General features: G+C 42.0%; 1 protein-coding gene across 1 annotated transcript in view; it reads right to left on the bottom strand.

The window, feature by feature from the left end:
• The window catches only part of TAFA4 (TAFA chemokine like family member 4), a 215,471-nt gene extending 206,057 nt beyond the window's left edge, over positions 1-9,414 (bottom strand). The window contains exons 1-2 of the mRNA XM_032324715.1: positions 8,199-9,414; positions 6,059-6,198 (exon numbers count right to left, since the gene is read on the bottom strand). The gene's annotated coding sequence lies outside the window, so the exon portion shown is untranslated. The remainder of the gene's footprint in view (positions 1-6,058; positions 6,199-8,198) is intronic.
• Positions 9,415-24,675: the final 15,261 nt, after the last annotated feature.

A 24,675-nucleotide genomic window follows, 5' to 3' on the forward strand; every position in this document is an offset into this window, starting at 1 on the left:
AAGACAAATAGTGGAGCCAGGTAGCCATAGGGCATACCATTTCGTGACCTGCAATTTTTTTTACTTCACAGCATGTTGTGGATTTTCATAGACGTATGGCATTCCTTGAAAGAGCTAGAATGCTATATAATTAGCCAGTCCCCTATTGTTGGACACTTAGCTTACTCCCCATATTTCATCATTTTTGGTAATGCTCTGATGGACGTTTTCACATATTCCTTAGATTGTTTTCTTAGCATGACTTCCTAATGAAAGTTCTTAAAGAAAACTGAAATTTGGGAGTTGTGTCTCTAACATTTGCTCTTTCATTGTTTTGAGTCATAGTTTGCTAATTTAAAACAACTTCTATTTCTCTAGTGTTTTTCACATTCTCACAGTGCTCCCCACATTGTCAAGTATGCAGGGAAGCTAATAATTGTCCCTTTGCACTGACAAGAAAAATGGTGTTCCCAACAGTTAAATGACTTGTCCATGGCAACACAATTATTTAGCAACAAAGGACTAAAACCTATCTCACCTCAGTCACCTGGACTTTTGAATAACAGTGCTCACATTGGTAGCATATACGCTACCAAAGTGGAAATAATTCAGGACGAGTATGTTCTACGCTCATGGTTGATGTGCAAACTTGTGGGTACCAGAATGTTAGGATAGTTCTTAGTTATGAGTTCTGTCTCTAAGTGCTGTTTTGTGTATATTCCAGAGGTCCCAAAACATAGTCCAAAGCTATGAGACCTTGGATGAGTGAACCTACTGCTTTCCACACAGAATTCCACAACCAATCTCCTATCCAAATGCTGACTTAGAGGGATAATATTTTAAAATGTTAATTCCAACATCTGCTTCCATCTCATCCCTGAAGCCAAATTAAGTTGGTACAGTCTGTTTTTACTTCCAGTTATGCTCTAACACAGATTTATTACCAATTAATTTCTTATCGAGGAAAAACAACCCCATCATAAGTATTTTAGATAATGACATCTAAGTATTTTATATTGCTTTAAGTCGGGAAAGTTAGAACAGAGTGCATCCAATGTTCATTACCTCTTAATGTTTGCATTCTTTTTCATGTTTTGATTCACCAAGAAAAAAAAAATGCTACCCGCTGCTTAGCCATTTTTTAGGTTTAATGAGATTAAATAAATTCTGAGGGGGGAAAAGAGTACAGCTTAATAATGTTTTAAGTGGTTTGTAGAAACATTCCCTCTACCATGGGCACAATTTTAAACCAAAGCCAACTTCTGCAGTGCTGCTGAAAGCTAATGAATGCCTTAATATTATGCAGAGGAAAAAAACGATGAGTTGATTAGATACAGAAATATCCTAGACCTCTGAAATACAGTTAGGAAAACAACTCAATTGTACTCAGAGACAGAACTCATAACAAAGAATTATCTTAACATCCCAGTGATCCATTTCACGATGCATTAATAATAAGTGATCTTCTTGGCAGCCTACGTCGAGGTAATTGACACTCACTGATTTGATGGCTAGACTTCAAAGCTCCAATAAACCTTGGGCCAATTTCTCTTGGTTCTTACAATACCCAAAAAAATGAGCACAATTTAGAACATCATAAAACTTTTCTATTTCCTAGAACTTTGTTGATGCTGAGCCATCCTCCAATTAATTAAAACTCTTTTTCAGGTTGGTATTTTTTCTTAATAAAGTATTCGACAGATTCACCTAGAAATTTTATTTTGCTTTTCCTGATTGTCTGTCTAGACTTTGGAACTGTTCTGTATGTGCAGGTCTTTATCTTTGTATGAGATTATTACCTTCAAACATACTTGTTTTCTAAAAGTTGGACATCCAATGGGGTAAATGTAACATCACATAAACCTGAAATATACAGGGTTTAGGGTCTGGCAAATTCCAACATGGTTGTTCCTTGATCCTGGGGCCCCGAGTGAAGGGATATGTTACATGTCACAATGCTTGGGTAAAAGAGGCAAATATCAAATAGCAGGAGATGTCTGAATTAATACACCACCAACAGTTATTGAAGAACATGAAGAAGCAGCAGACAGCAAAACACAGGCAGCGCAACAATAAAAAGGAATGAAATGTGGATACTTGCTACAGCGTGGATGAACCCTGAGAACACCATGCTTCATTTCATTATTAAATGAAATAATCCAGTCTCAGGAGACTTCATATTGCATGATTACATCTCTCTGAAATGTCCAGAATAGGCAAACCCACAGAGAGGGAAAGTAGACTAAGAACCAGGGGCTGAGGAAGGGGTAACAGGGGTTGACTGCTAACTGGGTGTAGGGTTTCTTTCCAGGGGATGAAAATGTTCTAATAGAAGGCAGTGGTGCTGATTGCACAGCTTTGTCAATAGACTAAAACCACTGAACTGTGCACTTTAAGTAGGTTAATTTTATGGGATGTGAGTTATATCTCCAAAAGGCTTTAAAAAAAAAAAAAAAAAGGGCTGAGACAGATAAGATTCAAAAGAAAGGGACCAGGAGTCTGAGGCCCAGGAGGTTTAGTTACTAAAAGAAGCATCTTTCCTCCTTGGTCTAAGTTGATTGATGAAGTTTCTAGGTAACTTTGATATAAGTAATTGAAAAAAAAAAATAAAAGATTTTTTTTAAGCAAAGGAAAGTCAACACTGGATCTGTACTCACCTCAACTAAGTAGATTCAGCAAACATCCCCAAACCCCCATGCACTAGCCACCTAAAACCCCAAAGGGATTGCTTCCCTTTGGGCATCACGTGCTTTTAACTAGAAAATAAAATATCTTTTAAAGTAAAGGAAGATAGGTGCCTGCCTACCTCCACTGGTAGAACATGAAACTCTTGATCTCAAAGTTTTAAGTTTGAGCCCCAACCAGAGATTACTTAGAATCTTAAAAAAATAATAAAATAAAATAATAAAATAAGAAAGAGAGCAAGAATGTTTAAAATGATTCTTTCCAGGTACAGAATTATGAGTATTTTCTTTTGCCCAGTGCCCTAGCATATAATGACTTTGTATTACAGAAAGGGAAAGGAATTTCAAAAAGAAAAAAAGGAAAGGGTATTGGAGAAAAATACAGGGAGTGCTGTATTCAAGCTCTGGGAACACAGAGGAAGGAGAAAGGAGTTGTGCTTCAGGAACGACACAGAAAGTGGGAACATCATTTGATATTAGCCCCAAGAGATGGAAGAATGTTCTCCATTCTTCATTCCTGTTTTGAAGGATACAATAAAGGCTGAGTCCTTCAGCCTGCTGGAGTGAGTTTCCAGACTCAGCAGCTCCCCACCCCTACCCCAGGCACCCTCTGGGAGAACTGAAGGGTTCCAGCTCTAAGCCTGGGGGAAATACTCCCCCACCCTCTGCCCACCTCCACTCACGAGCAGGACCTGCCGTTGGTTGTATTAAGGCAGAAATACTGTTAACAGAGAGGAATCCTTAGGAAGGAATTTGCTTCTGGAGGGCCAGCAGGTGCCACATTAGACTCTTCTGTTGTTGCCAAAGCATGTAACACAGTAAGATAGTTCCTGCAGAAGTAAACACGGAGAGCTTGGCTATTACTGCACGCACAGTAAGTGGATTCCGTGCATTCGGTTACTCTGCAGGAGAGATGCTTGCCTTTTCAAAGCTGATGCATGGAGTTCATTTATTATGATGAACCGTGTTCATCGCCACAATTCTGACCCCATCAGCCTTTACCTTGTACTTGCGGTTATGCATGCCTTCTCTGATGCAACAAAAGAAGATGGCAAAAAGCACACCAGCTTGGCTGCGTGGAGGCTCTATCCAGGCACTTGGAGGGCAATAGGGGGAGGAAGCCTATCACAAGAAAAAGAGCATGGGCTTTGGGTTTGAATTCTAGCTCCACAAACTCATCAGCTAATTGACGTGTAAGTTATTCTGGCTTTCTGGGGTTTCATATCTTCCTCGATCAAGTGGGCTAATATCAGCACTGACTGCTGTCTCACAGGGCGGCTGTGGGGACTGTTTCAAATCAGATACACACCATCACCCGGCACCGTTAAGTTCCGACCAAATTCAAGGTCATTTTCATCGGTTCTCTTAATAAAAGGCTCTCTATAGCAGCATTCCTCAAAGTTTAGAGATATTATCTATGCATTCTACTGTGCTCCCCTTTATTTTTTAGCTTATGAAGATACATTTATGTGTATATACAATATATACAGGTGTGTGTGTATATATATGTGTGTGTGTATCTATATATATGTATATATATATAAAGAGAGAGAGAGAGAGAGAGAACCCACTTTATTTGAACTGTCCTGGTTGCAAGTGACAGAAATTCAATTTGACTGGCTTAGAACCCCTCCAAAAAATTAGTTAACATTTATTGATTCATATATATGAAACCCTGGTGGCAGTTTACTTTCAAACACAGTCGCATGTAGATAACCAAATAATACCATTACAGACTTGTCTCTCTTCCTGTTGTAATCTTTGCTTTTCTGTATGTGGGGGATACACATAAAGCACTGAGAATAGTGTTCATCTCACAGTAAGCACTCACAGCATCTCACAGTAAACACACATATCTCCTACTATTATTTCATTTAATCCTCCCCCCAGCCTATGAAACACACACTATATTACCCTACTTTTACAGATAAAGAAACTGAGGCACAGGGAGGTCATATGGCTATTCAATATATATCCCAGCTGGCTAGGCAGTCTGATTCAAAAGGCTTTCCTTGACTGCTTCTCTCAACTATCCCTTCATTGGGCTAGAACAGGAGGTTGAGCCCTTGATTGTAAAGGGATTTAGAAAACCTGAAACCTAAAAAGCAGATGCTTCCAAAATAAAGCAAAGGAGTGTGAAAGGTTGAGTCATTTGCCACATGATGGGGTACTAGCCTTGTGAATCTGTTGTTTGAAGCAGAAAATAAATTCCTAGGGCACCTGGGAGGCTCAGTCAGGTAACTGTCCCAACTCCTGTTTTTGGCTCGGGCCATGATCTCAGGGTCCTGACATCAAGCCCCAGCATTGGGCTCCCTGCTCAGTGTAGAGTCTGCTTAATTTCTCTCCCCACCCCTGCCCCTTCTGCCCAGCCCCTCCCCTGCTCCCCACTAAAATGCTCTTTCAATAAATAAATAAATCTTTGAAAAAAGAAAGAAAATAACTTCCTCCTTCTATAATCCATGCATAGATCCTATTAATCCTACACAAAGGCAGGGGTTATACCCACCTAAAAAGCCTAGAAGCATGCGATGGTTGGAATATGAGTCCTAATACTGGTTATCCTTTGTTGACAATCCGGTGCCCCATCCTCTTTCTACTCTTGTCTGCCCTGTTCCTTGCTCTGCACCCTACAGGGCTGGCCCACATGGACTGAACCTCTGAACCACTTCTCCTCTGGCTTCTAGCTGGGTTTGGCCATTGGTCATCTTGCCATCATGAAATCAAGCCCAAAGGTGGTGGTAATCCCCACTGTGGCTCATCCTGGAGTGGGTCACCACCCCCTCGTTGGTTTATGGTACCCAAACAACCCTTTGCAAAGGGCCCCTTTGCTTCATCCTCTTCAGTTAAACCCTTTGAAGTAGTCATTGGTCTCTAGGTCTATATGATACCTTTGGTGGGCCCTTGGCATTTCTATTTTCATGAATGTCTTCCTCCATAAAAAATTACTAAAAATTATATTTTGTGACTGTATCGGTAAAAAGATGAATGTAAGCCAGGTTGGATGATATCTACTTTTTCTCTTCTGATTTTAAAAGAATGTAGAACATTCCCATGGGTTCCTAGAAGTGTCACAGGCCCTAGGCACTGTGCCTGTTATGCATAATAGAGAAGTCAGCCCTGCTCCTTTTCTGCCCGACTCTGACAGATGCTGTCTCTCCTACCTACATACCTAACAGACAAAAAATAGAAGGTAGAGGGAGGTGGGCTACTATCAAGTTAAGATCATGATCCTGGGGTCAGATTTCCCAAACAGCCCGTTTCCATTACAGCAGACCCGGCATCCTTGTCCTTAAGACAGATCCTGTTTCCAAGTCACAGCTACAATGACAAGATAATAAAGAAAGAAAAACAGAGTCTCTAGTGTTGAATTAGTGCCCAATTCATTTACGACTCACCACATTCCAGGGGCTGATGGTACAACAATCACATACTTCGTTAATAATCCTCACTCTCCCCTCCATGAAAATCTCACTCTGTAGCCGGAAAGGAGAGAACATTTTCTGTGTGTTCTCGGGTCACAGTTTTGCCCCCAGTACTGGAAAAGAAAGTTGGTGGTTTGGGTCTTGTTTTCAAATGAGAACCAAGAATGTTTTGATGATTAATACTGCCTTTAATTGGCAATTTGTGAACTATTGATGACCTTGAAGGTTATATTCGGGATTTTACTCGCTCAGCCAGCTCTCCGTCTGTGGTCTCAGAGACCAGGCAGAGGGAAGTGGACAGTGTGAAACTGGGCTGGGAGAAAGACAGGCTAGGCAGCAGAAGATTTTTTAAACCGAAAGCAAGCAGTTATTGATTTCCTTTTGGAGTTTCACACCTCGTGCCCTACACAACATGGTACGGAGGGCCCTTCAGATTCTTTCTTTGCTTTTTTTTTAAATCTTCTGTTGTAATTTCAAGGGAATGCCAAATTTAGATCTCTAAGCCCCTAGATCCCTCTGATCCTCCCCCTGGCCAGCCGATTCTTTGACAGACTGGGGCAGGGGCGGGGGCGGGGGGGTTCCCTAAAAGGACAGGGGAAGCCGAGAATCTGCCTGTCAGCATCCTGAATATCAACCATTAAACTAATGAACTGTGGCAACGGAATTGTCTAAGTTCATTCCAAATTATGTCTTCGTAAAGTTCATCTTTGTTTCCAATTATCAACCTGGAATCATAAATGTCGAATCTGAGGAACAGCCTCCCAGCTCTGTGAGTCTCATTTGTACCCTTCTTACTGTTAAGCCCGTGGAGGAGATGGCCCGCTTCACTGGAAACCTAGGGCAACGGGTCCTCTCTTAAAAACAACACCAAAACCAAACTCTTTCTTTTTTGTGTGAAATTAAATCTGAAAAGGTCTCAGGGGAAAAAAAAAAAAAAAAACCTGCCCTGATTCAGTGAATCTGAATTCTGACAGGTTGATGAGGACAGTGTTTTTAAGTATATCCCCCTTAAACTATTCATAACCCAGTTATAAATCAAGTTTATTTTACATCTTTTTTTTTTCTTCATCCTCTTATGACCATAAAGCATTTACCCTGACAAGTTTATAAAGAATATTGAGGTTGATACTTGCTGGTCTTAGTAGAAATTAATCAAAATCCATCTGTTCCCTTCTCAGCCTGGACAATTTCATTACCACTAAACCAGGGATTATAGGATTCTTACATCTTCTTTTTTTTCCAACACAGTTCAGTTGATTTAGAAACAATGATTAAAGCTGCTTACTTTAAGGAAGATTGTTTCCAATCTTCCCTTCTTGCAAGGCAGAGAAAGATGAAAGCATCTTGATCCTGAAATATTTATATCTAAGACTGGAAATCTGTATCAGAGGCATGATGAACGATTGCAACCAAAGATTTTTTATTTTAAAGTCATATTTCTTATCTCCACACTTCACTTTCCTCACAAGCTGCAGGAAATAAACATTAAATACACTCACTGCCCCCTACCCCGGTAGATTTTCTACCTTTATTCAATTGTAAATTCAATGTGGCATAATAAAGAGACTCAAAGATAAAGATTACCTTTCTGACACTGACTATTTATAGGGATAAATATCAGTTATCCTTATGTGGCCTCAGAATGCCTGCTTTCAAAGGAATGCAGAACACAAATTAGAGGGAATGAATTTAAGCCTCCCGCAAGGAGATACCTTGATCTGGGATTCAAGAAATCTAAAGAATTAGAAGTGATTACTAGAGAGTAATTCTGGCTTTAACCAGCCTTAGAAAGGTGCTATAATTAACTGTTCTTACTCCTTAAAAAAATTTTAAAAATCTGGTTTCCATACTTTTCCCCCCCTAATACCCTTTAAATCGAGGTAAAAATGCTCAGATCTTAAGCATACCTACCATTTGGATAAGCTTTGACAAATGCATCTACTCATAGAACCATCACTCCAATCAAGATCTAGAACATTCCATACTCTTTTTTTTTTTTTTTTTTTGGTGTGGCTGTTTTTAATAAAATGAAAATCATTACAGCTCTCTGCTATTAGGAATGATCACCCCTCTAAATTCTAAAAGGAGTAAAATAAAACGAAAGACCCGTTACCTGGGTTCCCTACAGAGCCAAATGCTGTTTGAAGCCAGTCCATGGCCAGGGCCTTTTAACAACTTCACAAAAAAGGGAACTGATCTTGACCGTCAGGCAGAGGGGATGGCGTCATGGCCCAAACATCAGATTAGAAACACAATGATTCCCTGGGACTGGACACAAAATCCTGGCAGACGACACAGCCTTTCATCTTCTGAAATGTATAAATTGAATAAAGCATGGCCAATTCTGGGCCAGACTGTTGGATGAGATTCTGTTTTTGTTTTTCTTTTTTTTAAGCTCCTAACTGTTCTACATAGACATTAAAACTTCAATTACAGAGGACCCAGAACCTGCCCTCTGTCCATGACATTTCCTCCTTCCTCACTTGCCCCCCACCCCCTGCCTCCATGTACCAGGAAAACAGTCATCCGCCCGTAGTCCCAGCCTGTGGAACCCTGCACCTCAGGGGTGTTTCCTTGGAAGGCAAGAATTTTGTTGAATAAAAGGAGAATTACCAACGTTCATCTGTGGAAATCTTGACGGGAATATATCCATAGCGTAAGGAGTGCAAAATGCTCTTCATTTCATTCGGTAATTGCTGCTCAGGGACCTACGTACAAAAATAAAGGATGAATGGACTATATAGTATAATTAAAAAAAAGCTCCATTGTGGGGAGTTCCTTCTGTTGATTTCTTTTTTAAACTAGGAGTTCTGTACTGGCAAGTTCTATTGTCCCCGTATTGTGGTACCACAGAAGAGTCCAGAAACACGGGAGCCAGACTCTGTGAGTTCAAATCCTGATTGTGTCACATATTTGATACATGACTTTGAACAAACCACTTACTTCTCTGTACTTGCATCTCACCTCTGTAAAATGGGGACAGTACTAATGCTCACCTTAGGGTCAGCTAACTTTTTCTAAAAGCCAGATATTAAATACTGTAGGCTTTGCAGTCCACGCATTCTGTTACCTCTGCTTCACACCGCTATTGTAGCATGGAAGCAGCCATAGGCAGTATGTAAATTAGAGGGTGTGGCTATGTCTCAATAAAACTATTTATGGATGCTGCTGGGATTTGAGTCTCACATACTCTTTAACTAAGACCTTTCTTTTTTTTAAAATAAGACTTTCCTTTTTAAAAGATTTTATTTCTAAGTAGTCTCTTCATGAAGGTGGGATTCAAACACACAGCCCCAAGATCAAGAGTCACAAGGTCTTCTGACTGAGCCAGCCAGGTGCCCCAAGGCTTTTTTTTTTTTTAAGAGCAGTTTTATTTTAAAAAGAAAATTGAGAGGGAGGCACAGAGATTTCCCCTGTACCTCTGTCCCCACACATCCATACCCTCCCCCATTGTCAACATTGCTTACCAGAATGACACTTTTTTTTTAAACCAAGGATGAACCTACATTAACACATCATAATCATTCAGAGTCCATAATTTACCTTAAGGTGTACTCTTGGTGTTGTACATTCTATGGGTTTGGACAAATATACAATGATATACACCCATCATTATAATATCATAGAGTATCTTTACTGCCCTGAATATCCTGTGCTCTACCTATTCATCTCCCACAATCGGCAATGACTCATCTTTCTACTGTCTTCATCATTCTACTTTTTCCAGAATGTCATCTAGTTGGGATCATACCATCTGTAGCTTTTCAGCTTGACTTCTTAGTACTATGTATTTAGGTTTCCTTTATGTCTTTTCATGGCTTGATGGCCAATTTTTTAGCGCCACATAATATTCCCTTGTCTAGATCTTCCACAGTTTATTTCTCCATTCACCTAATGAAGAACATCTTGGTTGCTTCCAAGTTTTGGCAAGGAACCATAAAGCTGTTCTAAATATCTTTGTGAAGCTTTATGTGCATAGTTTTTCAATTCCTTTGGATAAATACTAAGAGCACACTTGCTGGATCCTATGGTAAGAATATGGCTAGTTCTATAAGAAACACACCAAGCATCTTCCAAAGTGACTGCACCACTTTGCATTACCCCCAGCAAAGCGTGAGAGTTCTCTTGATCCACACCTTTACCAGCATTTGCTGTTGTTGGTGTTCTAAATTTGGCCATTCTTACATGCATGTGTTGGGTCTCACTCTTGTCTTAATTTGCATTTCTCTGATGACCTCTGATGTGGAGCATCTTTACATAGCCTTATCTATCATCTGTATATCTTTGGTGAGCTTTCTTTAAAGTCTTTGACCCCTTTTTAATCGGGTTATTTGTTCTCTTACCGTTAAGTTTTAAGAGTTCTTTGTGTATGTTAGAAAACAGTCCTTTATCAGATGTGTCTTTTGCTGAATCTCATATAATTTTCAGTTGTCAAGAAGTCACCTTCTTCTTCTGATTTGGTTTTTCAACTCTTAAAAACTGTAAGCAAGGGGCACCTGGGTGCCTCAGTCAGTTGAATGTCTGCCTTTGCCTCGGGTCATGAGGAGTCCTGGAATCGAGCCCCGCATCAGGCTCCCTGCTCAGCGGGAGTCTGCTTCTCCCTCTACCACTCACCCTGCTTGCTCTCTCTCTCTCTCTTTCCCTCAAATGAACAAATAAAATCTTAAAAAAACAAAACAAAACTGTAAACAATATTCACAGCTTACAGATCGTACAAAATAGGTAGGAGCCAAATTTGGCCCATAAACCATAGTTTACCAACTCTTGAATTAACACACGTAAACTCTTAGACCAGTGCATGACACGTCATAACCACCATGTCCATGTTCCGAGGTATTTGTATCATCTAGTGGAAGGTGATGAACGCTATTCTCTCCCGAGGTTTGGTATTAGAACTATTTCCCAGAAAGCTGATTTACGGGCCTCTAGTTTTGAGAAAAAGAGATAGAGGTCCTAAGAGAGAAAATGATCTTAGTGTCTTCCTCCAATATCTAAAAAAGATATAATGAACACTGCCTCCAGATATGGATCCAACATACAGAGTGTACCATTGTATAGATCCCATCGTTTGGGGAATGATTTTTTAAAGCCATTGCTGTCCATTTTTGCACATTAAATCCCACAAAGAGATTTATTTACAACATTAAATCATTTCCTTGCTGCCTGGCTACATTTTTAACTATTAAAATATTCATCAGACACTCTAAGAACCTAATGCCAAGTGTTTTATGACCTTTTAAAGGATGACTTATTTAAAAAAAAAAAAATCCCCTCCAAATGTGGATGTCAGCGTCCGAATGAGTCTAATGAAGAGCAGTCCATTGTCAAATATTAAAGGGGATAAACACAAGCTCATTGCCCTAGAAAACACCACCCAGGATGGGCTCATTAAACAGAAATGTATGTGATGCATAAAGCTGTTGGCTGGGGAAGTGGGAATGAAAAGTGGGGAGGAATTTGGGGCAAAATCTGCTTGCTCCCTAGTATGAGAAACACTCAATTATCTAAAACAATGATTCCCAGCAGGGGTCGATTCCCCTCCCCCAACCAAAAGACATTTGGTAATGGCCATAGGCATTTTTGGTTGTCACAGCTGAGTTGAGGGCTGAGAGTTGCCACTGGCATCTAATGGGCAGAGGCCTGAGATGCTGTTACGTTATCTTACAATGCACAGCATAGCCCAGCACAACAAAGAATTATCTGGCCCCAAATGGTCAACAGTGTTAAGAATGAGAAAACATAGTCTCCAAGATACACCCTAACCAACCCCCACCTCACACCTGACTTTATCTTGCTTTTTCTCTGCAGTGGACACTATAGAAGTGTGTCCAACAAATACATATAAACACTGGAAACCATCTCTCCCTAGGTTTCTATTAAGGACCACAGTTCGATTTGAACTCTACATCCGTCCACTTTTTCAAAAGCATCATGATGGAAAAATTGCAAGATTGGTGTTCATTTAAATTACACAAATTAATTCAATTACCCTGAAGAAAACTGGTACCAGATCATCAGATTGCTGAGCAACTGATGCTAATTTGGTAATTCAATTTACTAAAGAGGTAATGTGACAAATGTTTAAAAGCTAGTCATCTGTATCTAGCACCAAGCCATCCAAGGAAGTCAGTACCTGCTGTGTATCAATTTGGATCCAATTCTACTCCTTGTTCTCAACCAAAATGAATCTGTTCAATTTTCTTTAAGTAAATAAGGCCCTTTTTAGAGCAACACATGGTGAAAGAAGAGGTAAAAATGAACCTCCATCCTTGCACAAAGAATCAAAATACTAAACAAGCAGGGAGAACTGGTAAAAAGCCTCCAAATCAATTTATGAAGTCAAAGTAATTCTGATTTATCTAATGTAACTTTAAACTGGAAGTACAATAATTAACATTTTATATTTAACACTGTTCTAAAAATTGATATTATCCATTTAAAACTCTTTTATTTTTAATTTTTTTCTTTTCTTTATGTGTTTAACTAATCTCTACACTCAACATGGAGCACGAATCCATAACCCCAAGATCAGAGTCATTATGCTTCTCCGACTGAGCCAGCCAGGTGCCCCTAAAACATTTTTTACAATAAAATTATATTTAAACTATATCTGTAGAGTACTTTATGATTCTATTTAAGTTCATCTGTATTTGTAGAGTGCTTTGTAATTTGTAAAATGTATTCATATATATTACCTCTCTGGAGCCCTAAAATAACTCTTAAGAAGAAGGAACGGTAGATTTTATCATCCTCGATTTACAGATGAAAATACAGCTTTTGGTCCAACATATGGGTCTGTGGATTAACTCAACTGATGGCACCAGGTTTTACAAAGTTCGATTAGGAGGGAATATGGCAGAGACGATTGCTTCTTTAGTGCCGAACAGATAACTCCCCAAACGGATTCAAAACAACAAATATTTCATTGTATCTCAGAGTTTAGTGGGACAGGAACTCCGGCAGAGCCTAACTGAGCATGTCTGCTCCGCAGGGTGCTGGCTGGGACCACAGGGCTCACTCCGTGGGACTCAGCTGGTAGATGGTTCTGACCATCCAGAACCGCTTCCTCCATGTGTGCCTTGATGGGGGCCAGCTGGAAGGCTGGATTCCGCCAGGTTCCTCTCTTCCACATGGTCTCAGAGCCTCTCCCAGTGGTCTCTCCAGCTAGATAGTCAGACTTCTCAGGTGATGGCCAAGAGCATGGATTCTGAGACTTGGGAACTGAGAGCTGCCAGTCGTACAGTGCGTGGGGCCCAGACACTGGCCAGGGATTACTTCCACCATAATCAACTGTTCCAAGTGGTCACAGAGACCACCCAGACTTAAATGTGAGGGGAACTGAAGGGAGGAATAGATGCCATTTCTGGAAAGGAAGAATGTCTAAAAATCTGTGGTCATCTCCAATCTGCTGCATAAGACCTTGAGAATCTTTTCCAGCTTCAATGTTTAAAAGATGGCCCAGTGACTCTGGCACATTCCCTGATAGCAGGAGCTATTCTCCTCCAAGAAACGAATTTCTAGGGGCACCTGGTTGACACAGTTGGTTAAGCAACCAAGTCCTGATTTGGGCACATGTTGTGATCTCAGGATTTTGAGATCGAGCCCCATGACAGCCCCATGTGGAGCTCTATGCTCAGTGCAAAGTCTGCTTAAGACTCTCTCTCAGGGCCCCTGGGTGGCTCAGTGGGTTGAACCTCTGCCTTTGGCTCAGGTCATAATATCAGGGTCCTGGGATCGAGCTCTGCTCAGCAGGGAGCCTGCTTCCCCCTCCCTCTCTGTCTGCCTCTCTGCCTCCTTGTGATCTCTCTGTGTCAAATAAATAAAACCTTAAAAAAAAAAAAACAACTCTCCCTCTTCCTCTGCCCCTCCTCTTCTCTCTCTCTCTCTCTCTCTCTCTCTCAAATAAATATATTAATTAAATATTTAGGGGGAAAAAAAAGAAACTACATCTATCAGGTGAAACCACAAACTTGAGAGGGCTGATGTAAGCAGGACTCAGCACCCATGCGTTCACTTATAGTCTCTCTTGACCGACCACTGTTGGATCTCACCCATTCCCATGGCTTCAGCCATCATTTTTATGCCAGCAGCAACTATTTTCCTAGGTCCCCAGCCTCCTGCGTCCACCAGATTCGTCCACATGGATACCTTCCCGTCACCTCGAACCCAGCACAAAATGGAACTCGCAATCTTTCCTCTCAAGCCTGACTCTCTCCCTGCCTTCTCTGTTGTGATGATATACCCATCTACATTCTCTTCCATATCTGCATCCTGAGCAATACCATTGGCTTCTCCTTCCCCCCTCCCACTCTGCATTAAATTGAAAACCAGGGGCTACAGGCCCTAACTCCTAACATCCCCCCATATCACTCCATCGTCACTGCCCGTTCTCATTCGTGGACTTCCACACTCTTCTCCTGTCTCCCCTGCCTCCTGTCCTGCTTCCACAAAATCCAGAGCAACCTTTCTGAAGTGCAGATATGATTATGTCACTTCCCCTTATAGCTGCAAGGATCATTGAGAATAAAACCCCAAATCTTTAACGTGATTTACCAATTTTGTTCTTGTATGATTTGATTTGAAGACACACAATGCCCCCCTGCCCCCACAGATTTCTCTCTCTATTGTTGCCAGTAAAATGTTCGTATTATCCACTCCCTTCAGTGATGGCATCTGAAGTCTCTGTTAATTGCAAATAGATACTGAGAGGAATAGCCACACGTAACATCTTCTCGGCCATGAACTCCTTTACTGGGATTCACTCATTAGAAGTATCACTGTAGCTATTTGGTCTTCTGGGGATGGGTCACAGGATAGGTTAAGTCTTGGAAAAACAAAAAGCAACGGTTGTCTAAATGCCTGGAGCCATTTCTGATGCATAAGAATTACAATATTTCACTGACTTCATAAAATAGTCAAGTATCTGGAGATGTTCTGTATTGTGAAATTATCCTGTATGCCATTTTTAGATTAAAAAAATTAGATATTGATATTAGGAAGAAGAAGTAGGAGGAGGAGGGAAAGAAGAAGGAGGAGGAAGAGGAGGGGGAGGGGGAGGAGGAAGAAGACGGGGGAGGAGGGAAGAAGGAGGAGGAGGGAGAGGGGAGGGAGTAGGAGGGTGGGGAGGAGGAGGAGGAGGAGGGGGGAGGAAGAGAAAAAAGCAAGAAGGTGACCAATGAATGGAATGGTGCAGACAGCCACTTAGATCCAAAACTCCAAAACCATCAGCTGAATCAGCAAACTGTCCTCATTGGATAAGGTTACCATAGCCGGAAACCAACCAGATCCCAAAAAATAAATGCCAAGGGATGACGTACCTGCGTTGGTCACATATGAATTTGCAGTACCAATCATTTCAGGAAATTAGGGACCCATCAAGCAAGACTCAAAAATGTTTTCCATGTTTAGCTCAATTTCTTCACTGTAATGGTATTACTACCATGATAGGATTTGACCCTTAATAGACTTTAACATTCGTGAAACTCAAGTTCTCTGTCTCTTCTTTGTCCATCTTGCACTGATACTCTGCTTCTCTCCAAGTTCCTCTCCTGTTGCCGAGAAATGCAATACCAGCACCACCACCACCGAAACACTCACAGCCCAACTCACCCACATGCCTGGGCTCCTGGCTATGTCTGCTGATGCTCCTTCTTCAAATATCTCCTGCTTTACTCATTTTTTTCCAACACACCTGCCACCTTTCCCACCTTTTTCTTCCCCAGCAGCCTCTTAAGCCCCTGTATCTAATCACTGAGCTTTCTAATGCTCCCTTATATCATAAAATCGGAATCCCATAAAATCTGAATTTCAGAGATGCTAATGACAATGACGATTAGTTAATATTTTTGTGCATTCCCTTGATGTTATCTCACACTATCTCCTGCGCTCTCTTTGGCGCAAATGGAATTATCTCGTCTCATCTTCGCAGTACCACGGCAGTGCCTCAGTCTTGTTGGTATCTCTTTCACAGATCAGGTAACGGAGACTCCGGGAAGTCAAGCAACTTTGTTAAGGTCATACAATTAATTGATATTTTACAAAGACATTCAAATAAAGCTGAATCAAAAATTAAAGTTGATTAGGACCACTCACTCAGAATCATTTGTTATGCACTAAAATATCCCTAAAATATCCCTGAGTCAAATGACATGATGCCAAAGATGTGCTTCAGAATAATCTACAGCAGGAGGGAGTGGGGTGTGGATGATACAAGAGTGTTCGGGAATTGATGACGTTTTGTAAGCAGATGATGAGAAGAAGACGTAGCTGTCCATTGTACAATTCTTTCTATTCTTGTGTATGTTTGAAACTTATCAACTAAAAAGGTGGGTTTTTTATTTTTATTTTTTTTATTTTTTTTTTAAAGATTTTATTTATTTATTTACAGAGAGAGAGAGACAGTGAGATCACAAGTAAGCAGAGAGGCAGGCAGAGAGAGAGGGGGAAGCAGGCTCCTCACCGAGCAAAGAGCCCGATGTGGGGCTTGATCCCAGGACCCTGAGATCATGACCTGAGCTGAAGGCAGAGGCTTAACCCACTGAGCCACCCAGGTGCCCCAAAAGGTGGGTTTTTTAACATCATCTTTTTCAGACAATCACAAATAGTCCACGCCTCCTGATCATCACAGTCTATCAGTGTTTATAGATGATTATAAAATGTTCCATGATGCATCTAGGCTTATAAATTACCTAATGTGGGGGTCTGAGGCTAGGTACAAATGTCTCATCTTTGTCACCCAAGTTTATTTTTTTTTCAAAGACCACTGGAGTATACACTGCATACTTGTCTTAATGGAAGAAACAATTGCCCGGGAACTGTGTCCAACTGCAGACTGTTATCTTTTAATTAACCTGTGTAGCCTTTCTTACTTAACCTAGTTTGAAAAGTGACAGCCACTTGGGCTGTCTAAATAATGTTCACTGTTGCTCCTTTATTGGGTCTTTTCCATCAAAACAATGGTTCTCTGTGTATGGTACAGCTCTGCAGACCTGGTGGTGCTTTCTACTCCGCCACGATCCTTGTCACAGACATCCATCCTGCAACCTGTCTGGCTAACCAGACTGCTTTGAATTGTTTCCATATGTGAAACATAGCTTGATTCAACATGTCCTCTTCTCTCCTTGTTTCTGTGTACAAGATATCCTGAAATCTACCTTAAAACTCTCCCGCCAACTTACAATGCCCAGGGTCGTATGTGGGGCAGCGGGATTCTTGCATATCTCCCCAGGGGCTGGATGAAAAATACCACATTTCTGGATAGAAATTTATCAGTAGGGAATCAAATCTCTGTAAATGCATATGCCCTGGGATCCAGCAGTGTCATATTTGGGAATATATCCTAAGGAATTAATTGCACAGATGCACAAAGATGTATGTGTAAGGCTCTTCAAGGTGTGGCACATTTTCTTTAATAATAATGAGTAGGCACAAAAAGTTTAACTCTCCAACAATATAAGATTGGCTCATGGAATTACCTGCAAACACTGAAAATGGGGATGTAAATATTTTTATGGTAGTAAGGAGGAAACATTCAGTCTTCTTAGCCAATAGCAGGTTTCCCAGAAATATGCAAGGTATGAGTATATATAAAGCCTAGCAGGAAAAAAGTTTTATCTGTGTGTGTGTGTGTGTGTGTGTGTGTGTGTGTGAAATTGGTGTGTTTGTGTTGGAGGGAGTGTTGGGAATATGTCATGTTCACAAATACTATGGTTTCCTTCGAGTGCTTTCTTTTCCCCTCTCTGTATTTTCATGTATTTCTCCAGTGAATGCCATACCAACATAAGAGATTTTTAGAAAAACGGAAATAACAGACAAAACCTATCCTGTCTAAATGTGTTTCAAGTGTTGAGATAAAAGGAAAATGGAAAAACCTGGGGAAGATGTTAAAAAAAAAAACCCTTTTGGGAGCATTGTTTCAATAAAGAAAAGCCTTTCAGTATTAATTATTGAGTAGAAATGATGGAAAAGGTAATGAGCAAAGGAGCAGAGTCCGTCTGCTATTGGTAGCAATATCTTGACTTGAGGCTGTGAGCTTTGAGCTGTAGCCCCCTCAAACCAATGAGATACTAGAGGACATTTTCTCTCCCTTTTCTGGAATGCCAGAGCTTTCTGGAATTCGTATAGTGTGCCAGGCATTATTCTCTGACCTTTACAGCAACCCCTCAAGGTGGGTCTTCCTAACGGGTGGCCCAGGGGGTTCAGTGCCCAGGGGGGTCAGAGCTGGAGCCTTGAGCTGAGAGTAGGAGCTCAGGTATGTCCTTCACCACTCAGCTTCAGGGAGTCTCCATTACCAAGAGAAGAGGGGCCCTCGAAAACCAAAACAGAGTCATTGTCACTGTCGTGTTAGACGCGAGGACAGGACCTTGGTAGCGCCTGGGTAGAATTCTCTGAAGAGGAATGGGGACAAGCTGACTTGTGCAGGCAGCAACAGAGGACTCTTTTAGGAACCAGAAGTGAGCCTTTGTGACTGTAAATTATGCAGGCTAGATGTTTACAATGAGCGGCTTAGCTTCAGGCCAATATTAACTTCCGTTCCTATTACTATCAGATTAATGGCATTTTGTTGCTTTTTCTGAATACGCTACAAATCAGGAAACCTATAATTCAGCGGTTAGTCATTAAAGTAGCAGTGAATCTGTAACAGTTATCTGAAGCTCATCTATAAAATAACACAAAAATCCAGGATTGGAGGGTTTTTTTGGTATGATAAACAGAGCATTAATAATAAGTAACCAGGATATTGTTACTAAGTGGGAAAAATGTCTAAACTGAAAAATTTGTCAGATAAGGGGCACCTGGGTGGCTCAGTGGGTTAAGCCTCTGCCTTCGGTTCAAGTCATGGTCTCAGAATCCTGGAATCGAGCCCCGCTTTGGGCTCTCTGCTCAGCGGGGAGCCTGCCTCCCCCTCTTTCTCTGCCTGCCTCTCTGCTACTTGTGATCTCTCTCTCTCTCTCCCTATGTCAAATAAATAAATAAAATCTTTAAAAAAAAATTTGTCAGACAACAGAAGAAATCAGGGCAAAGAGACAACAGAGGACTGAACAAACAGGGGAAGATTTGCATTTTAGATAATAGATCCACAGAATACATAGAAAATACAGTTGCAGAGACTTCTATTTCAAGGTTAAAGGAACTGTAAGATATGTAAGTATTGTATGTGTTAGGTATATTCATGGACAAAGATGAGACAGAGTTAAAGGAAATTTAGTATTATCTCACAAATTTCAAATAGTAAAGAACTAAAAAGCCCTATTTCCTAAGGACTTCAGAGACTACATATAATCATGCATATATGCTTCTAAGTCTTCATTTTTCATTGTTCCCCATGATCTCTCGCCTTTACATTCGGCTAATATCAAGTACTGTTTTACAGCTGATCAATAAAACACAGTTTACATCAAATGACCAGAGAGTTGTCAATTTTTAAAAATCCCAGCCTCTCTTGTGAATTGCAAACTTCAAAGACATGCATTAAGATTATTAAGCAAGTAATGATTGATTTATTACATAACATTAAGAAATGTTTTCTTTGAAGCACAAATTAAAAGGTCACGGATGTCCCGGTTTTTCTTCAGGTTGATAGTTAAAATGCAGACTAGAGCAGGCTGCCGGCCGTGAAGGACACATGAAGGAGATTTGAAGTAACTCTCCTTTCCGGGCAATATTTTAATGAAATGCGTAATATTCTGCCGTGGATTAATGAGGCTCTTCTCGATTTTCAAACAACGGACAGACAATGAAGACCCAATCCCGGGTTAGTGTTGCTGTTATTTTGTGATGGTATTCTGAAATGACCGTTGCTGTATCAACAGGGCATTATTTAACAGAATGGAAAATAAGCATTTACATCAAGTGGTTCAGTGGAGATATTCAAGAGAAAGAAAGAAAAAAAAAAAAAAGTATGTGGCAGCTGCTGTTCCTAGAAATAAAGCTGACATTTTGGGATGAAAGCAATTTGACCAGCTGAAACCTAAACGTGCTTGTGCCATGTTCAGAAGTCACCCCAAATGCACGCCAACATGCTAAACACCCTTCCTAGAGCCAGCGAGCTGTGCAGTTTCTCACCCTGCTTTCGAACGCTAGGAGAAGTGACGGGTACAGATCTTTGAAGAGGACGGACTTCAGAATGAACAGAATTAATTAGCCACTTGAGTATAAGAAAAACCATACCTCGAGAGGGTGGGAAAATTAATCTACATATGGAGATTAACAGGGAAAAATTAACTGGGATCTTCCGACTAGCCTTCAAGGCCAATCTAAGACTGTTCTCAACACCTGTGTGTCCTAAATAATCAGGAGCTATACTGCTCAGCAAGCTTACATCGCCATACAAACAGAATAGATTATCTCCTATTTTCCTGGTGTATTGTCATGGAAAATGAGGATGAAATGTCAGAGTCATTCCACAGGTGGCCAATGGAAATAAGTATTTTTCCTGTCTGAGAGTCACACAAAATCAAGGAGCTTTGTGTACACTTTTGTGAACTGTAATCGTATGCTTCCTGAGGAACATTCTTTTTAATTCTACTCCTTAAAGCTCTGGTCTTTCCTTCCCAATTGCAAAGTTATTTTGTTTGCTATTTCAGATAACTTCTATAATTTAGTCCTGCCCCTCCCCCCCCCCCCGCCAAGAAGTCTATATGGCCAAATTGATGGGGCGAAATGATAGGTTTAAAGAATAATTCATTATACTATCAAGATCTTGGCATGCCAATTGCTGAAAAGACTATTTTGAGCTGTCAGCTCTAAAGCACATATTTTTTCATTGACTGACATGCCAAGCTCTTGATGGAATAATGAATTGTTCCCATTGACATCACCATCTCACACAACCCTTGGGCTCCGTGTAGCATTTTTCAGGGTGATGAATAACACTGCTGCTCTTTCCCCGGTGTGCCAAACTACAAGGGTGAGGTCAGGTACAGGGACTTGCTGAAAAAGGAGGTAGGGGGAGGGCTGAGGTGAGGGTCAGGGGTCCTTTAAGGGTTAGCCATGACTGTGGCACATGTCACCCTCTTCTCAACTAAAAATATACATGAGTTCATGGTTTGACATGATTGGAACAAAACACCACCTTCCAAATATTCTGCTTTCTTGCTTGGGAAGGGTGTTTTTTTTTTCCTGTGACTCGGAAACTATTTGTGGCTACTGCATTCAACTCAGAAACTCAACTCCTCTGACTCAGAGACAAGAAAGGCAAAAAGAATACGATTTCACTCTGATGTGGAATCTGGAAAACAGAACAAATGAATAAACAAACAAAAAGTAGAAACAGATCCATAAATACAGAGAACCCAGAGTTGCCAGGGGGAAGGGGGGGAGAGGGGGCGGTTGGGCAAAATGGGTGAAGCGGGAGGGAGGTCTGGGCTTCCGGTTATGGCAGGAATGTCACGAGGATAAAGAGCACAGCACAGGGAATCTAGTCACTGATGTTATAATAGCCTGGTATGCTGACAGATAGCTACACCTCTAGCAAGCCTAGTGTAATGTGAAGAGAAGCAGGATCACTATTTTGTATACCTGAAATGTAACAGTGTGTGTTACATGTGTCACATGTAACAGTGTGTGTCAATTATAATCCAAAAAAAAAAAAAAAACTTTAAAAAAAGAAAAAAAGAAGGCTCCCAGATAAAAGGCAAAGAGACACTGTCCTTCGCATGGGTCCTATACATATTCCTGAGTCCACTGTTCTCCTAGAATACACTCGTCCACTCCTGCATCTCTAGAGTTGGGTAGCCCAACTCTACTCACCAAACCTGCCAGGGGCTGTTCAACAAAATGCTGAGCACTGACAAAACGTCACCGTGCCCAGCAGCACTGATGCACTTGGGCACCTTCCACTCACATAAAGAGCTCCCTTCCCTGTATTTAAAAGGCAAGCTTGGACCTTCATTGAGACCCATATCTAGCTTCCGTCCAGTGGTCTCCTCCACCACGCACCCAGAGCAATGAGCATCAACAGTAACACCAGCTTCCAGCACGTTCCTCCTTCTCCACTGAACAGCAGTCCATTTTATTTTATCCAAACTGCACCCCCCCACACCACCAAAAAAAGACCCCAGCTTTGGTCTCCCCCGGTCCTGTAGTCATTTGCCTACTAATACTGGAAACTCAGAGCTATACTAGGATTTCCTTAAATCTCACGACATCCCTAAACATATCAGCAAGTGAACGAACCTTCCACTTCCTGCTCAGGACTAAGAACACTCACACTTTTTTAAATGACAAGACTTTTTTAAAAAGTCTTTTTAAAAAGACTTTAGGATGAGACCCTCCCATTGGAGCCACGGCGCGGTGGGGCTGCCTTACATAACTGAACTGTGGGTTTATGTCTGTGCATATATTTGCATAGTTCCACATACCACTTGCCATTTAATCGCAGATTTCACTGAGGAAGCACAGTTACGGGGTCCAAACTCCTCACCTCCCAGCTGGGCACGCTGAGACCAGGAGGAGGCAGGCGAGCACACGCGCCTCTGTGAGCAGCGAGACCCTCGGCGGATGCCGACAAACCCACTCAGCGGGAAGCCAAGTTCCAGTCCCACAGCCGTGGTGCCTCAGTGACACGGGGGGACGTCGTTTGCCATCTGGTCTCCTCCTGGCCTTCTCCCTGAGATTCCCTCCCTGGATGGAGCATTCCAGGAGGGCAGACCTCAGGAGTCGGCTGTCCTGGGGCTTTGCAGATGCAAGAGCTACACGACCAAGGGTTGCTCTGGGGCTTAAGGAGCAAGACCCTGGCTTCCCGTGTGTCTGTGTCTTCTTCCTCCTCTTCACCTGCCTTCTCTTCCTTGTCCTCATCTCCTCTCTTCTCCCTATTTGTTGAGGCCACACCATGTGCCAGACATCGTGTTATCTTACAGTTCCCTGGGGCTCACCTTCTCAGGCTCCCTTCCCCTTCATCTGGAGCATCTCCCTTGGTCATGGCTGGTTCCTGCTCTTCGGGGCACTGACCGCAGTGTAACTTCACACCCTCCCCTGTGTGGCTATCTGATTAAGATCCGTCTCGCCCATTCCCTCAGCCTTGCTTGCCCAGCTCAGCGCCTTCCATGGAGAAGGACGTCACAGCAGCCTTGTCGCTGGTTCCCTCAGTAGCCTCCATTTACGGATGACAAAACAGAGGCTCCAGGAGCGCAGGGGGCTCGCCTACTCAGGTCATCCGGGCGGTCTGGGGCACACGGGGCATGGCTGTGACTTTCACTGTTCAGCCACGCTGCCTCTCCTCACGGCTCTGCAAAGCCCCTCCAATTTCTCAGGAGATTTCAGGTACCCGCACTTGCCGATGTCATTCCCCTACAGAAGACCTTCCACGGGTCTCCGGAAATCTCAGTGGGTGAAGTAAACACTACCCACAGGCTAGTTCTACAACAGGAGAACCGAGTCAGTCCCGAACGAGCTGTAACGTCTTACCCCCATGGGTGAGCACTTGGAACAGGAGCTGTCCGCTAGTAACCAACTAGTCAAGACCTTGTCCAGGATTCCCAGCCGGTGGGTGCTTTGGACTTCCACCTAGAAAGCAGACGTTTCAATGCTGATAGTGTGAGGAGGAGGGGGACAAGGGGGAGGAGAACTAGAAGGAGAAAAAAAAAAGGGTAAAAGCAGAACACATCATTCCCAGCTGTAGGTCCTCTTCACAAGTTTAAAAGCAAAGCTAAAAAAGATAGGGCCCCTTTTCCCGAGTATTACTTGTACTCCCTTGTCCTCTGGATTTATTGCTTGCACCCAGTAGCGGCCACCATAAAACTCTTCTTTGCAACAGACCGCTATTTGAATTGCAAATGCAAGACCATCCAAGAACATACAATCTAGTAAAAAGTAAAAGGATGGTATTACAAAGCGATTTCTGAGAGGCGATTTGTTTGCGTAGCGATACCCGACAGGCAGAACCAGGGGTCCGTCTCTGCTCTGCTTTGGTTTGGTGACAGTGTTTTGAGACGTTCCATCAGCACAGTATGCTTTTAATTTTCCAGAAAAGCAGATGGGGTGACATCCTTGTAAGTCAGAGGAGGAAATATCCCTGGTCCCATAGACACTTCTAAAAGCAACTTGTGTAAATTCTTTCCCTGAAGTGGCTGAAGATCCCCACATTTGGGAAAAATGATCCGTAGACAAAGACATTTTTCTAGAGGATTTACATTTTTCTCTCAGCATAGACTGGCTCCCGACGTGAGTCAACACCTGTTCTCCCGATTTTCCACCTGCCCCACGTTAGAAGAGTTGTGTGATGTGTGCTTCTTACCTGAAGGTTTTCCTCTTTGTGCTTCCTGCTGCCTCCTTTCCAGCCAGCTTTTCAGTTAATCCTGGCCTCTCCCTGTCTCTCCTCGGTCTGTTCACTATGTGTCTAGTACTCCCCTCGTGGGACTCTGGTCCCTGCTTTCTTTCCACCGCCACACCACGCTACAGCTTTGTCTCCTGCTTGCTAATTCCTCACCCCCCTGCCACCTCTCACACTGGTCTGATTTCTCCAGCACCTTGGTTTAACAATCGGCCCAGCCTAGCTTCCCACCTAAAGCAGGAGGCACTTCAACAGACTTGTGTCCTTGCCATTTACTTTTCAGATAATTTCTGGAAACTATTGGCATCCTGTAGACTGA

This window comes from Mustela erminea, chromosome 1 (assembly GCF_009829155.1).
Source record: "Mustela erminea isolate mMusErm1 chromosome 1, mMusErm1.Pri, whole genome shotgun sequence".
NCBI lineage: Eukaryota > Metazoa > Chordata > Mammalia > Carnivora > Mustelidae > Mustela > Mustela erminea.